Consider the following 17,879-nt stretch of genomic DNA (forward strand, 5'->3'; position numbering starts at 1 on the left):
ACCCCTGTTTTGAAATAGCAGTGATTGTTTTAACATTTGTGTGCCCCAATCTTCAGTGCCATAATTCTGTCTCTTTGGTTGAGGCAGTTGAGAACAGTCAGGCATCAGTTCTGGGACTCTCTTTTGACATATCAACTACATAAACATTGCCACTTCTTTGAGCAACAAGTTTGGTTTTTCCAGTTTTTATTATTGCTTCAATCTTTTCAATCATTTCTGGTCCAACAATCCTACAACAGTCCTTTGTGAAGAATGAGCCATAGCCCTTATCACTCATTTGTGAGACACTCAGGAGGTTGAATTTTAGATTGTCTATTAGATTGACATTTTCAAGTTTTACATTACCAGACTGTACTGTACCAGACCCCAGAACTTTCCCTTTACTATTATTACCAAAGGATATATCACCCCCTCCATGGATTTTGAAATCCTTGAGTAGGGCTTTACATCCTGTCATGTGACTGGAGCCTCCACTATCTACATACTAAAGGCTATCTAAGCATGCAGAAGCTCCCTGCACATGAAGTAGAAGGATTAGTTCATTAGGGTCTCCAAAGCCAATAAGGCTTTGGATGGGGTCTCAACAGTGTCTGGGATGAGTTCAGGTGGATGGACAGTGGTTAGCTCAGGGGTTTGAACATTTTTGGGAATGTTTGTCTCTAACCACTGTTGGGGTTCTTGACCAATCACCTGCTGATAACCAAAAGGATACCTGTTCACTCTTGGTTTAGAGGGTTTTTTGTAAACCTCATAAACATGTGGGATCCTTTGGTATGATGGTTGGCCATTACCTCTTCTGTATTGATTTGCAGGGGGTGCATCAGTCACCAGAGCATCTCTTTTCACAGATGTTTGGTTTAGCTGTTTTGTAACAACTGTTTGGACTGGCACAAACAGTGGTTGATTTTTGGTGAATTTGACAGATAATGTTAATGAACTTAAGGATGTTTTTGCAGTGCACTCATTCTTTTTTACATCAAAGTTTTTGAGATACACACATTCTTGAGTTTTGTGGTTTGTTTTACCACAGATGGTGCAGCTCTCAGCAGATTCAATTACACTTGTTTTGTTGAGATCATATGCTTTTAGATGAAAACAATCTTTTGTTAGATGGTTTTTCTTTTCACAAAAATCACAAAACAGGTTTTTGATCTTTTCCCTTTTCTTTCTCTTTTCAGATTCCCTGGCAATAGAGTTTTGAACCACTGTTGGGATATCTTTGAGTGGAATGACTTTTGCCTTGGGAGCTTTTACACCATCAGTGCTTGTGAAATCCATTGGTTTGAAGTTTTCAAGGATGTCACACTCATCAGACCATGTGGGTTTAAATTGGTATTTCTCAATTTCCTCAAAAGTTGAGGACCCCACAGATCTTTCCAGAGTTATTTTGTTACCAAGTTTGTCAGTTATTTTAACCTCTTGGCCATCCTTGTTTGTGGGAATAACTTCAATAGTGGATTGAACAGATTCTTTTAAAGCATTGTTTTCAATTTCATCATGTTTTCTAAAACCAATACCGAATTTCACATTGCTTTTGATCTGTTTTTCAAGCATGACCTCATAACCTTTGCATGATTCCACCCATTTCTCACAAGTGATTTGGGTGGATTCCAACTCCTTTTTGCAAACCTGGTATTTTTCTACCATTGTTTGGAGTTGGTTCTTGGTTATGCTTTACTCTTCTTTTAAACTGCATATTTCTTTATCTTTTTCAGCCAATTTGTTTTTAGGTTCTTTTAAAGACTTTTCAAATTTGATTTCATCATTCAACACTCTATCCCTAATTGACTTCATCATTCAACACTCTATCCCTAAGGTTTTCATTCACCCCCTTAATGTTAGCAAATGCTGTAATGCACTTATCTGAACACATATTTTCAAGAACCTGAGATGATACCTTAGCTGTAGCCATCATGGCACAATCACATTGATGATCATTTTCTTCATCAACTCTCTCTTCTTTCTCACCTTCTTTCTTCTCTTCTTCTTTGGACCAGGGGTCATTCAATGGTTCAATCAGGGTTTCTGAATTTTCTCCCAACAATAGTTCACCAGCAACAGCAGTAACCACTGCTTCAGCAACTTCATCCACTGTTTCAGCACTTGTTTGCCCCTTTTCAGCATCCAGCTCTTCTGGTATTGACTCTAATGCCATAAGACAAAATTCATCATTAGAAGCATCATTAGTAGCATAGAGTGCAAAATTTTCATCCCCTAGCTCATCAGGTAAGCTGCTCCAGTCAACAAAACCTTGGGTGAAAAAGCTTTGCTGATCTGGTTGAACCACTGCTGGTGGTGCAGCTTGTTGTGGTGCAACTGGTTGCACTTGAACCTGAGGTACAGGAGCCTGAACATACTGAATTTGAGGGATAGTGGTTTGAACATAATGCACAGGAACAGGGTTTGCATAATGAGCAGTGTTTACATGTGCAGCAGGGGTATAATGGGAATAGTGCACAGTGCTTTGATTTTGTGGCCTAGGGTTTGAGCTGGGATGAGTAACAATTGGACCAGTGGTTTGACTCCTACATTCCCTAGCAAAGTGTCCTAGCCTATTGCACTTATAGCACTTGATCTTAGATTTATCCAACCCCACTTTTAAATTCCCATGTAACCCTGGGAATTTTCTCCCTGTCCTTTTGTAAAATTTGCTTGTTCTTACACTAAGCAATGCCAATTGATGCAAAATGTCCATTTCTTCGAGGTCAGTTGGATCAAAGTGCTGTAAGTCATTGAGTTCAAAGCACAAGTTATCTGACATCTGGTTTTCACCATTTGCAGTAAAAGCATAATTTGCAGAGTGATAATCAGAGTTATTAAAGTTTCCACCAACAGTTATATCAATAAAATGATCATAACTCTGATCCTTACTACTGCTACCAGATTCCTCCTGACCAAAAAGAGTTGTGGTGCCAAATGAATAATCATCAGCAACTTTACCAGACTATTGCAACTTCTTCTCCTGGTTTAACTCTCTTTCATAGGTCAGGAGTCTACCATGAAATTGGGTCAGGGTCAGATCTTTGAATTCAGCAGAGTTTCTAGTTACTAAAGCAATTGTATCTCATTTTTCAAGTAGTGATCTAAGGAACCTGCTATTTTGTGTGGAATTAGCAAATGTAACCTTAACAAGCCTTAGCTCACTAATGAGACAACTGAATCACTCAAACTATTGAGTCAATGATTCACCCTTAATATGACAAAAGGTTTCATACTGCTGATTCAGAATTTCCCTGTTATTTTCAATTACTTCTTCAGTTCCCCCAGACTGTTCCTTAAGTGCATCCCATAATTCCTTGGCACTGTTATAGTGTAACAACCCAGCATAAATTTCATTGGGTAATGCAGATGCAATGATGCTAAATGCTTTGGCATCGAGTTCGAACTTTTGAAAATCAGTTTCAGTATAGTTTTCAGGTTTTTTAGGTTTGAACTTCTTTGTATCCTCAGCACTTGGCACCATGGGAATATGTGGTCTAAAAACAACAGATCTCCAACATCCAGTATTCTGTTGAGCAAGGATGTGACCCATCCTTCTCTCCCAGATGTTGTATTCATTTCGTTTAAGCATGGGTGATTTGAAAAGTGAGCTGATGTTATTCTTATCATCTTGTGATTGTGACGTCATCCTGGTTGTTTTATAGGCACTGATTAATCAACTTTGATGGTGATTAAACCTTGCTCTGTTCATCAACAAAACTAACAACTATCAGTATCAACGTTTGTGAGCTGAACTATTTATGTCAAAATGATTTTTAAATCAAATTTGATTGTCCGAGCTCTGATACCAATTGTTAGGATCTGAGTTTGGATTGATTGTGTTTTACGTTTGAAATAAGATGAAAGATGAACAAGTATTGCAGCGGAATATAAATGGAAACAAACTTTTCACACAATCAAACATGAGGATTGCTTTCAACATACATTTTCACAAAGAACCAAATGATTGAATTTATTTCAACTATGATTACAATGCATGCATGTAACAAACTCCCCCTCAGCCTGAGCTCACAGTGATTGTCCGTACAGGAAGAGAAATGGTGAAGAGCTAACAGAACAGTACAGGGTACTGTTCTATTTATAGGCACGCCCAACCACTGTGGCATCTTTGCTGACATCACCATGAAAGTGACATCTAACCTCCTAACAAACTCTAAACAACTGATCTATACAAACACTGCTATGCTAACTACTGATTACAATACATTATATAAAACAAGCTAAACTACTGCTTTATCCTTCCACTGTTGTGACTCCAGTAGTACTTGATAACTTCAGCAGTGCTTGACCCATAGCAGTAGATTGATCAACAGGGCTTTAGTCTTCATTAGCCTTTTAACTTGGACAGTAGTTGTAATCAGTAGATGTTGTTAAGGATCAGTGGATTGGAGGTCATCAGATGTTGAAACAACTTTCAAGGGGAGAGACTTGTATACATAACATCTGCTTATTTTGGATCCACTGCTCTGATCCAGTTTTGGCTTTAATTATCTGTTCCTCTGATAGGGTTCAATCCCAACACTGGTCAGCTGCAAATGCCACTGAAGTGTAGTCACATGGATCGTGGTACACTCCGGTACGGGAACATGGAATGGGATCGCAATTCGCTAGGTCCCTAGAATTCGGTACGAGGGAGGGTAGGCTCATTTCGGTTCTCTCCGGTACGATGTACCATATAATGTGGTACGCTGTACCGTACCGGTTAAACTACGTGCTATTTTTATGAACTTATAAGCTAAAAGACTAAACGTAAACTAATCAAGATAAAGGGGGTTAATGGAGAAATAACAACTTTTTACTAAACTCTTCTTATAAATTAGTTCTAAAAGTATAAATAAGGAAACTAGAGGGTGTAAAGTGATAAAAAGTAAAGCTGATTTAAAACCCTAAAAATATAAAATGATGAGAGCGGCGCTGCACATTCTTTCTCCCTTCTCATCTTCCATAAGTGATTAAGTGTAACCAGAGCTTCCGTTGCTCCTCGCAGTTATTCCGGGAACAACGAAAGCGGTTCATGGCTGCATCTTGGGGAAAGAAGACACTTCCAACTTTCCAATTCTAGTTCGGTTCGATGTTCCAACGGATTTTCATACGTGTTTCGAATTCTGGAAGATCACGATCCCAATAGCATGCAACACGATTGAATTCTGGAGGTGGGAACGCTAATTTCAACTTCGAAATCGCGATCCAGGTCGATCCGGGATCGTGAATGTACCGCGATTGGGATCGTGCGAACTGGATCGTAGATCGTGGGTAACCTAGCAAATTATGTGACTATGCACCGAAGCATACATAAAAACCATGAAAATGGTAAATCAATGCACGGTTTGATACTTTGATATTAGAGGATGATTATAAGCTAGAATAGAATAAAATTAGATTAGTTATAAAGTATATTTTTATGTAGCATTATTATTTTTAAAGTTATACCCTAAGTATTAGCGGTTATTTTTATGCTAACCCTAATATATATATGTAATCTTCGGTACAATTCATTCTTCACCAATTCAATCAAGAACACGTTTTACAATTCATTCGAATATTCATTCTATTAGTGCCTGCAAATCCAATAAAGTGGTATCAGAGCCGCCGATCTGCAGATTACAAATCAAACTCATCCGAATAATTCTTTACAAACTTACAACTTCTGAAGACATCTTCTGATGACGACCAATGGGGGAATTCAAACCCAGATTCCAAAACTTCTGGGACAAAATTACTATCACTGGCATATACAAATGAGGGTGTTATTGGAATCACAAGATTTATGGACAATTGTTGAAGAAGGATATGCAGAAATCGCCCCCAATGCATCAGAGAATGATCAGGATATTTACAAAGAAAAAAAATCAAGAGAGATAAAAGGGCTTTACACATCATATTCCAAGCAGTAAATGAAACAGTATTCGAACGAATCGCTACATGGAAAACATCTAAAGATGCCTGGGATGTTCTTCACAAGGCCTATAGGGAAGAAAACAGGGTCAAAACGGTAAAACTTCAAACCCTACGTTGTGAATTTGATTCGTTAAGAATGAGAGAGAATGAATCTATAGAAGAATATGTTAATCGAACAACCATAATAGTCAACCAATTAAGATTAAACGAAGAGAGAATAGAAGAACAACGAATTGTTGAGAAGATTTTACGAAGTTTAACACGTAAATATGAGGCAGTAGTAGTAGCCATAGAGGAATCTAAAGATTTACATACGATCTCTACGGAAGAATTGCTGGGCATTCTTCAGGCATGAACTTAGATTAAAACAATATGATGATATGCCAACCGAGCAAGCCTTTCAAATACAAGGCAATAGTTATGAAAGATCTAGACAGTCTCGGTCGGAATACACTGGTAGAGGACGTGGTAGGGGATGATGAAGATATAATAGCTTCATCCGATGCTATAATTGTCAAAAATTAGGGCATACAACAAGGTTTTGCAATAAGAGAGATGATAATGAAAGGACAAATAGTGCACTAATGCACAGAGACGATACAGAATAGGAGAATGATGAAACTATGTTTATGATTTTCAATGTGGAGGAAGTAACCAAGAATGACTGCTGGTACTTAGATAGTGGGTGCAACAGTCACATGACAGGAGATAAGAATATATTTGTTAGTCTAAACGAATCAGATAGAAGAGAGGTGAGAACCTGAGTCGATAAAAGACTCGAAGTATTAGGCTGTGGAGATGTAACTATTAAGGTTAAAGGTCAAGAAAAACGGGTTCCGAATGTGTTTTATGTAGCAGGTTTAAAGCACAATTTACTAAGCGTTGGACAATTAGTTCAGAAGGGATGAAGTAAAATTCAACAATCAAGGATGCATGATCAAAGATCCAACCAGGGTTTATGTTGGAACAGTTAAGATGACAGGAAACAAGATGTTTGCATTAAATCTGAACCAGGATATAACACCCCGAGTATGCAACATAACGACAGTTGATCCATCTACACTATGGCATCGACGGTACGGGCATTTGAATCTTGACACTTTGTATGATATGGGGATAAATGAGACTGTAAAAGGCTTGCCGAAACTTATCAGAACACATAACATGTGTGAGGGATGCATTTTTGGTAAGCATGCAAGGAAACCATTCTCAAAACAGGCTACTTGGCATGCTAGTAAGCCACTTCAACTCGTACATACAGATATATGTGGTCCTATGAGGACTCAATCTATAGGAGGGTGCAAGTATTTTATTACCTTCGTAGATGATTTTTCAAGAAAGACATGGGTATACTTTCTAAAGCTTAAGTCAGGCGCATTGAGCCGGTTTAAAACATTTAAATGTCTCGCAGAAAATCAAGTTGATCACAAGATAAAGAGCATACGATCAGACAGAGGAGGTGAGTATTGCAGTCCCGAATTTCAGAATTTTCTAAAGGAAAATGGGATACATCACCAACTTACTACAAGTTATACCCCTCAACAAAATGGGGTAGCCGAAAGGAAAAATAGAACGCTCATGGAACTAAGTAGAAGCATGCTGAAGATGAAGAACCTACCACACTCATACTTGGCGGAAGCCGTTACATATGCTACGTACTTACTGAATCGGGCTACTACCAAAAGTGTGCCTAAGATAACACCTCAAGAAGCGTGGAGTGGAAGAAAGCCAAACATGGAGCATCTCAAGCTCTTCGGATGTGTTGCATATGTTCATATCCCAAAACAACATCGAAGTAAGTTAGATGACAAAACGGAGAAAGCTATATTTGTGGGTTACAGTGAGAACAGTAAAGCATATAAACTATACAATCCAACATCAAACAAGATGATTATAAGCAGGGATGTAATATTTAACGAAGACCAACATTGGGCTGCAATCAAGGAAGGTCAAGGAACCTCAACATACATCGAAATTAGGAGTGATGGTGATGCCAAACAACCTGTAGCTGTAGAAGATCAAAGCAATCAACCTGCAACGGAAGAAGACCAAGGCAATCAACATGTAGCTGTGGACGATCAAGACAATTCGGTAGCACCAGAATTCAGCAATCAAGATAATAATCATTACAGTGAAGACGATGATGAAGAAACCACTAATAATCACGAAGACATAGAATCTTCATCGTCATCTGAGAACGAAGTTTTGAGAACCTGTAATACTGCAGATGTAACACCCCAACCCGGAAGGGCTGACGTGTCACAATAACAGTAACATAAACAAAAGTCATAATTCCATTTATTTATTTGATAAGGATACGACTATTAAAATTAAGATTAATATACAAGCGGAGACATTCATCTTAATTAACTAACATCTTCAGATTTATTCCTAGGCTTTATTCTTCTCTCTTTTCCCCTCCCAAAGTAACCTGTGGACCTGTATATACAAAAAGTTTACGGAATGAGCCGAATGCTCAGTACGGAATTTTAGGATCAAATAACAATTAATGCTTTATATGAAATCTTATCCGGATAGAACTTTATGCGAAAATGATACGATGCAAGAACAAAATTTCATCATCATATCTTACGGATGTACCCATGAGCAAACTTAAAACGTGACAATACACAGGTAGCTACTCCTGCATAATTTATCACATGAGATGGCGAATTGGCATACCCGTTATCCACCTCCTTATACTTAAATCCTAGGATCGATCCATACGCCTCCTAATAGCCTTATGTACCACACTTGTACTTAAGAGACGCCGTGAACTGATCTCTCCGTCACGGATGGAGCACATGATGTCGATGCCGCAACAACATGCTCGTGGGACACTCCACGAGAAGCGATACTCAGGGTATCAGAGTACAAATGGTCTTATTTACATAACTTATAAAACTTATTTTCATAACAAAACGGAACATATATTGGAACATGCGATAATGAGTATAACGACATAATACTATCGCATGACATGAAAGCTAAATCAAATGATTAGGATAGGAATTTAACGGACAGTCAAATGAATCGATAATCAAAGACGTGAGGAGTTTTTAACAGATATAGTAATTTAGTGGTTTATAACAACTTGAATATGAAACAATAAAGAGTGGGGTAAGGATCCGTACCTTAATAACTCCAAAGTGAAGCTACCTTGTGCTAATATTTTAGATTTATATGGGCAGAGTTTAGACTACTGATTAATCTTTAAACCTAATTTAAATAACATGCACACAAACTAGGTTAGTAACTTAATACAGCATTTACGATAACTCACGAGATCAAATTCTCACAACGAACGACAAAGTGCGATACTTAAACATCCATCGAATTAACGACGAACGACAAAGTACGATACTTAAACTCATCCATCGAATGAACGACGAACGACAAAGTATAACCCTAATGTGGGCAGCACTTAAACATCCATTGGATATATTGATCGATCGGACAATGAATCGTAATAGCGATCGAGTTATTACCCTGATTGCGGCAGCACTTCATGAATTAGTGTGTGTTGTGGACTGATTTAACTATAACTCGACGTACACAGAACTTATGAGCGTCGTTTCAACTTCCCAGATCAAGTCCCAATGTCCTCTATTTATACTAATTTTTGGGACATGCCTACCTACCTGCTTGATTGACATGCCTACCTACTTGCTTGATTGACATGCCTACCTACCTGCTTGATTGACATGCCTACCTACTTGCTTGATTGAAATGCTTGGGTGTCTTAATTAGGGTTTTCTAGTGGTTTATAATTACTATTATTCTTTTTATTTCTAGAATAATGATTTTAAATTTATGGGCATTACAACTATTACCCCCTTCAAAGAAATTTCGTCCTCGAAATTTTTCAAATAAGAATATAACCTATTGCATAAGTAACAGAAACGAAACTTTTATAGCAGAGTTACTAACTTATATAACCAGAATCTCCTAACCACACATGTGTATCTGAAATTCATAACTAAGGTCATGACTATACTTGTCAATTACCTTATATATGTGCCCTAATGGTCCTTTTATAACGTATCTTAATAAAATATCTTACCATACGAAAAGTTAATAGAGACTTACAGATACTTAGAGTGACTATTAGTATTGATATTTTTTACATAGATATGCTTAGTCATAGCTAAAATATATTCACATAAGGTAAAGCATAAATGAACATATATCAAAGAGCAAGATTTACCGTTACTCGACTAAAATTCTATTGCGAAAATAGATTAGGGTATAGAGAACGAATTGATTCTTCAGATTCCCATGTTGCTTCGTGTTCAGAGTGATTTTTCCAAAGGATTTTAACAAACGGAATTACTTTCCTACGCAAACCCCTTTCTTGTCGATCTAAGATGGCTTCTGGTTCCTCTTCGTAGGACAAATCTTCGTGAATTGTAAGTAACGGATAACTAATGACATGGAGTGTATGATAATTATATCCTCTTAAAGAGGATACATGAAAAACGTTATGAACGTGAGAGAGTTGAGGCGGTAAAGCCAGTCGATATGACACTTCTCCAATTCTTTCAAGGATTTCAAACGGACCGATGAAACGGGGTGTCACACCCCGATTTTCGGTTTATGCGGAAGCGTATGGCGAGGTGTGACGAGAGCGGCAATCGTTACAATCAATCGAGTAAACAACATATTTGAAACATAAAAGATGTTCATCCATACATTTGATTCGAAACCATAGTTTACACTACATATGTCTTGTTTGAAACTTGAAACAACACCAACTTTAACTACATTATTCAAAGTTCAAAACATAACAATCGAAAACGGATGACATCACAAAAGCTTGCGTTCTTGATAACCACTTGAACATATTTTTCCAAAGCCGTCCACTAATCTCCTGTAATACATGTTAATTTTGAAAACGTCAACAAAAGTTGAGTGAATTCATGTTATTTTGTTTTCGCATCAAATGAGTCTCCAAAACATTTGAAGTAATAAAATTCGTTTTTGTATAGTATGATAAAAAAAATTGTATGATCATTAGTGTGTTGCAAGGACACTAATATGTATGCCGAATAGGAGGCAACCAAACCTTGACAATTTATCGTGTGTGTCAACGACACTAGTTTGGACACAAAGGCACTCTTAACGATCGTGGTTATCGTTGCCGTTAAGAGTGGGGCTTGCCAAAACCCAAATAGATCTATCCGATTGTTCCTCGGTACTTGTTTATTCATTAATGGCCCCTTTATTTTAAACAGCTATCCGCATGTGATCAAAATTGTTTTATCGTATCATCATACTATTCGTAACATGTATACATCCCCGATAGTTTAAAACCATAAACAATCAAAGTAAAAGGGGAAACATGAACTCACAGATTTGCGTTCCGTGCAAATCTCTATTCGATTCCTTGTTCGCGGTTCGTTTCTCGACCTACAAGTGTTCTAATCTAGTTAGACACTTAGGTTTGTTTTTGTGTATCGTACAAATATTCTATCTTGTATTTTGTTTTTGTGTTTTCGTATATATATAACTTCCTTGTTTATATACATTTATTTTATTTTATTTGTGTTTGAGTGGGCTTAATTTATGTTTTAGAATTTAAGTCCATTTTGGGTATTTGGTGCTTATGGGCCTAGCCCAATAACTTTGTTTAAAAAAAAATGGGTCAAGCCCAAATTAATTTGTAGGAGTGGGCCCTAGCCCAAAACATTTTATAAAGGTAGGCCTAGCCCAATTTAGTTTATGGTTGTGGACTTATGTCACACCCCCAAAATCCCACACGCGGAGTACCACCGCTTGGGAGCGTGACATGACCAGGATCAAGCCACCAATTATATCAAACATAGCATTTAATAATAATCATAGACATGATTGATGTTCAAAACCAAACACTGTTTAAGTAGCGGAAGCATGAAATGTAAAACCCAAAACGTAAGTATCAATGTGTGAATGTAAAAGCGTTTAATAAGCATTCACGTGTTCTTGTCCACAACGACCCGCTTCTCCTCTGGTGCAAGCTCCAAGTATACCTAAGGTCCTGCAAGGCATGCAGCAAAAAAAATCAACAAACTAGTTGAGCGAGTTCACAGAAAGTAAGTTCATAACATAGTGCATAAGCTTAGCTAGTGGGGGCTACGTAGGCTTTACGCAGCATGGCCTTCCGACCCGGAAGCCAGTAGATGGTATTGGGTTACGTAGGTTTTACGTAACGTGTCCTGACTATCCTGAGGACGATGGTCTATAGTCTAGAGAATGCGTAAGTACGAGTAATCATTCCATATTCAACATATCCAACCCAATTCCCAACCCGGGAATCCCATGCCTTGGCTGTGTGAACTCACCTTGGTTTGCTCGGCAGATACACAAATAAAAGACTCTTGAACTAAGGGTGGTCAACCACGTCCTAACAGGGTTACCACACAAGTCAGGTTTGGTTCAAATAGTGCACGTATATATCATGGCAAACACGTATGCACTTAAACAGTCAACACATTAAATACACCACTTGTACGATTCGGATGGTTGGGCCAAAGAGCTTGTGCGAGCCCAACCATCTTGTGCGATTACATAACTGAGCCCAATCTATACCCGGCCCATCATACACATAAGCAGTTTGAATATTCACGGCCCAATAATTATCATACAATTTGTGCGATCCAGCTCATGTTGTGCGATCTATAGTAGCCCAGCCCAACATTTCATCCGGCCCAAACAATCAAATAATACATGTACGGCCCAAATAACGAAACAGTCAACTTGTGCGGCTAGGGTTACATTGTGCGATCATGTTCCTTTGTGCGACTGGTAACCTTTTGTGCGATTGGACTGGGTTGTGCGACTAGCCTTTGGGCTTGTCCGGCCCAACAGCATAGTAGCCCGACTTGTGCGAATAGACAATTGGACTGCCCGGCCCAACTGGTAGGCCCAGATTAACTTGTGCGACCAGACCAGTCTTGTACGGCCGAGAGCTTGTGTGTTTCTTTTGTGCGATTGGACTTCTTGTTCAACCAAGAAGTCTTGTGCGATTCATTAACCAATTCCCATGATTTAAGCATATCAGTTACATTCATTCAAAGTTTCCATACTTATCATATCCATTAACACAATTCCAACCAATTAGTTAACACCAAATAGATCAATAAGACAATTACATCATGAATTTGTATGAACTCCAAGATCATAACATAAACTATTATCTAGTGATTCGTATGAACATGCAGCCGAGAAACATCAATTAACATTCATACTCAATCTAACAACCCGAACCAATACATGGCAGCCGATTAGTATCATCACACCATCCGAATTACTTATCATAACAACAGATTCGAACATATATCATGTTAACCGATTTATCAAGCATCAACAATCACTAACTGAATAACATCATACATTCGATTTTTGTGTGAACATACATAAGAGCCGATTACAATCATACAATCACATATATCCGATTCATGAGCAAGCCAATTACATGAACATTATCTATCATTGATCCAATCTAACATTATCATACCCAACATGTTAACAAGACTCCTTCGGTATCAAGCAATCATCAACATACAACCAATAACACACAATCAATAACATAATCACTAACCGGATTTAAAGAAGGAGAAGAGAGTGATCCGAGTAGGGGATGCCCTTGCCGTCGGGTTCCAAGCAACCGAGAGAGAGAGAGAGAGAGAGTCTAGGGTTGTGTGTGTTCTTGTGTTGGTAATCAAATGAGAAACAAAACCCCTTACAGCTTGTTTGTTCACGTGAAAGGGAAGTGGGCCGAACCCTCAATGGGCTGCCCTAATGGTCCGCGTACAAGAATGAGGCCCAAACGGCCTTGTGCGAGTGATGTGTATGTTGTGCGGTTCGAGTTATTAACATACGTACATACACAAAGCACACAATAATAAAACATTTATTAAATCCAAACATATAACTTAGTTCACATATGCACCTAGCGTTACACAAAGCGAGTCTAAAGTTCGAGTTGTCACATTATCCCCAACTAATTGGAAATTTCGTCCCGAAATTTGGTATGCACTCACTGAGGAAGCTAGGTAAGTTGTACCGTTCACTGGTTTTCCTGGGGTGTCACAACTTAGCCCAAATAACTTGTGTAAGAATGGGCCTAGCCCAAATTGTTTTCTAAAAATATATCTAGTCCATAATAATTGTAAAGATTGGGTTTTTAGCCCAAATACTTTGTAAAGTGGGCTTTATCCCAAATTTGACTAAAAATATATTTTTAGTCCATTGTTTTATAAAAGTAGGCCTAGCCCAAATTTTATTTATGAGAAATGGACCTTAGCCCAATTTTAACTTATGGACTATTTTCTTTATTTACAAGACTTTGGGCTAGTCAAAATAATAATAGTAATACTTGTATTCTTATAAAAATCTAGTTTTTATAAAAATTATTACTTATGCCATAATTAAACCTTTTTAGTGCATAAGCTTTTGTGACGGCTTGTATTTTGTTATAGTCGTTTACTACATGTCGGTTTGATTTATTCGTATCGTTTGTCCCGTTTTTGTCGTCCGTCACGTTTTACCATTTGCTTTGTTTGTGCCATTTTTGTTTGTCCAAAAGTCCATATAGTCCAATAGTGTCCGAATTTGTCCATTTGTGTTTTTGTGTCCAAGGATGGACATTTTATTTCGTTTTTCAAGTTCATATATATATTTTTGTAATTTTTATGGATGTGTATCAATTTTTCGTTTGTTCCTACTTGAACTAACATATGATGTACACATCAAAAATTTATATACTTATGATACTTGATGAATATTTTTGTAAGTACACATTTTATCCAAAAATATATACTTGTCATTTTTATTTAGAAATTTTTTTTTATAAAAAATGGATTTATGTCTTTGTCCAAAATTTGTTTAACCATGTTCAAGACTTGTTTTAGTTACATATTTCCTTGTTTAAAAACTATTAAAACATAACAAAATTTATAAAAATTTTGCCATAGTTTTGTTTGAAATATGGATTTTTCACCAAGTTTATACAAAACTTGTTTTCAAATTATTTCAATACAAAACACCATCAAGTATCGATATCTATCAAAATTTGTCAACAAAAGTAGCATGAACATGATATTGTTCTTAACTTTCCCAAAAAGGAAACTTTATTCCTTATTTTTGCCAAAAATTTGTAGAACGAGATTTTATGAAAAACTCTTGTTCTAGATGTCTTGCAAGGTCATTTGAAGCATAAATATGTATTCAAAATGTTTACTACCAACATATTTCTTGATTATGATCCTTTCCAGAAATGGAAACTTTATCCAAGAAATATTTTGAAAATTTATTTTCTTAGTTTTGAATAGTTTCTCATATTTTACTAACATGCAAGTTCGTAAAAATTCATGTTCATTCCTTTGTTGATGAATCTTGGTTGATCCTACATGCATGTATGTAGATCATGTTTTTGAGTAGAAATAACCAAGATTCAAATTTGTTAGGCTTGATTCTCCAAGTTCATCTCTTAATCATAGAAAAATCATGTTTAAAAATAATGATTTTTAGTTGTTTCTTGTTATTTTTCAAGTGGGTTTATAATGAACTTGTAAAAGAAATCAAGAATAAAAGTAAGACTAGTGTAATGTTCTTACAATTTTTGCTAGGAAATAAGGATGAAGATAAGAAAAATCTTGATGATCTAGGGCTTCTAGTTCCACCAAAAATGCTCCAAATAGCTTTACTAAACTCCCTAGTATCTTGTTTCATCCATGAACTTTCATATGAGCATGAGTTCTTGAGTTTGAATATTGAAATGAAAGTGATGTTGGTGGTGTTTGGCCTTGAACGAATTTTAGGAGAGAGAGAGAGAGGTAAGAAGATGGTAAATTTTGATGGTTTTGGGGGGATTATGGAAAAGTGGTGGAGTGTTAGAAGGTTTACTTGGATTTAGATCTTACACTAATCATGTTTTTCCTAGTTCCAACATAACAAATTGAAAATAGGTGGCAAGTGGGAAAGCCCACCAACCGTGAATCATCATGGGGAGGGGGTATTTACTTATTTTTTTTAAATCTTGTTTAATTTATAAACCTTAAGAACTTTGACATTTTATATAAAAATATCTACAAGGTTTTATGCCTTCATATTTTAAGGTAGTGTGACACTAGGTAAAACTAGTTCACCAAAATTTTTAGTTTGTAATTCGGGTGAAAAAGTCGGTTCGGGTCCTGTACCGGGTTAAATACTGACACCGTGTTTTGTTTAGATAAAAACATGACAAAAATTATTTTTGCACATGTTTTATCATCCGGATAATTAATACAACTTTTAGGACTAAAAATTTTATTATTTTTGGCACGGTTCCGGTACCGGCTTGGCTTTAATGACTGGCAGTTTACTGAACTAGCCGTACAGCTTAACGCAATAAGATTCGATTGCGGATTTTGTGTCATTTTTAATACCCGTTATATTATATATGTAAAATAATATTTATTTTTGGGTTTTCGGACTGTAACTGTTTCGTTCTGCGGAATTCTGTACATTTCCGTAGGATTGCTGTATTTTTCTGCGGACTTGGACAATTTGGTTTTTAATTGGAATCTTGTAAATAATAAGGCACATATTATTTTTGGACAAAGTTTTTGTAGAATATTTGTGTAGACATATCGGCATGTCTTGTTTTTTTTTTTATCGTGTCAGACTGTATCGCGACTAGTACTGTCAAGTATCTTTTATTCGCATTCCTATTGTTAGTCTAGGATATTGTTTCCAATCGCAACGGATTTGTTATCATATTTCACTATGATCTTTGTAATTCCTAGACTTTTAAGACTTTAATTAATTAAAATCAAGTCGTATACGCAAAAATAAAAATTGAAATAGTTGTTCAGGTTGTACAGAATTACCGGAATTTTGCCGATTGTCACACGGGGACTAAGTTTCCCTTTAATTCCAAATCTACGAACGCCACGCCAAGGTGATACCTTTAAGAATACGTGATCACCAATTTTAAATTCGAGGGGTCGTCTATCTTGATCTGCATAGCTCTTTTGTCTACTCTGAGCTTCTTTCAGTTTTTCTCGGGCCATAGTGACTTTTTCATTTGTAATCTGAACTAATTCTGGCCCTTCAATAATCTTTTCTCTGACTTCATCCCAGCATAATGGTGCGCGACATTTCCAACCGTACAAAAGTTCAAAAGGTGCCATGCGAATACTTGCTTGCCAACTATTGTTGTAAGCGAACTCAACAAGACATAGATATTCATCCCAGTTTCCAGACCATTCAAGTGCGCATGCTCGGAGCATGTCTTCCAAGGTCTGAATCGTGCGTTCTGACTGCCCATCTGTTTGTGGATGGAAAGCCGTACTAAACTTTAGTCGTGTCCCCCAAGCTGCCTGAAAACCTTTCCAAAATCGTGAGGTGAAACGTGGGTCTCTATCGGAAACAATGGAAGATGGTGTGCCATGGAGTCGAATAATTTCTTGAAGAAATATTTCGGATAACTTATTAACCGAAAATCCTTGCTGAATTGGTAGAAAATGTGCTGACTTTGATAATCTATCGACAACAACCCATACAACATCATTCTTTTTGAATGTCTTAGGTAAACCAGTAACAAAATCCATTGTGATCTCATCCCACTTCCATATGGGAATATCCAATGGCTGCAACAGACCGCTTGCTCGTTTGTGTTCAATTTTCACTTGTTGGAAAGTGAGGCATTTACTTACGTATCGAGCAACGTCTTCCTTCATGCCATTCCACCAGAAGTTCTGTCTTAAATCTCTATACATCTTGGTAGATCCTGGGTGAATTGAAAATGGTGAGCTGTGAGCTTCGGCTAACAATGACTCACGAAGGGTAGAGTCATCGGGTACACAAAGTCTTTTGCCGCACCAAATCACCCCCTGATGGTCTATACTAAATTCAGATTGCTTACCCACCTCGAGATTTTGCACAACTGCCCAAAGTTCTCCATCTTGCTTTTGTGCATCTTTGATCCGGGATATGAGGTCGGGTTTAATCTGCATTCT

At 37.2% G+C, this 17,879-nt stretch overlaps 1 long non-coding RNA gene across 1 annotated transcript; it reads right to left on the minus strand.

Annotated features, from left to right (window-relative positions):
• Window positions 1-10,623: 10,623 nt before the first annotated feature.
• LOC110916821 lies at window positions 10,624-15,608 on the minus strand. Its single transcript, XR_002580058.2, has 3 exons — window positions 15,495-15,608; window positions 11,250-11,307; window positions 10,624-10,768 (listed from the first exon to the last, which is right to left on the minus strand). It is a non-coding gene; the product is annotated as an uncharacterized LOC110916821 (long non-coding RNA).
• Window positions 15,609-17,879: the final 2,271 nt, after the last annotated feature.

This window comes from Helianthus annuus, chromosome 16, assembly GCF_002127325.2.
Source record: "Helianthus annuus cultivar XRQ/B chromosome 16, HanXRQr2.0-SUNRISE, whole genome shotgun sequence".
In the NCBI taxonomy this organism is placed as follows: Eukaryota; Viridiplantae; Streptophyta; class Magnoliopsida; order Asterales; family Asteraceae; genus Helianthus; species Helianthus annuus.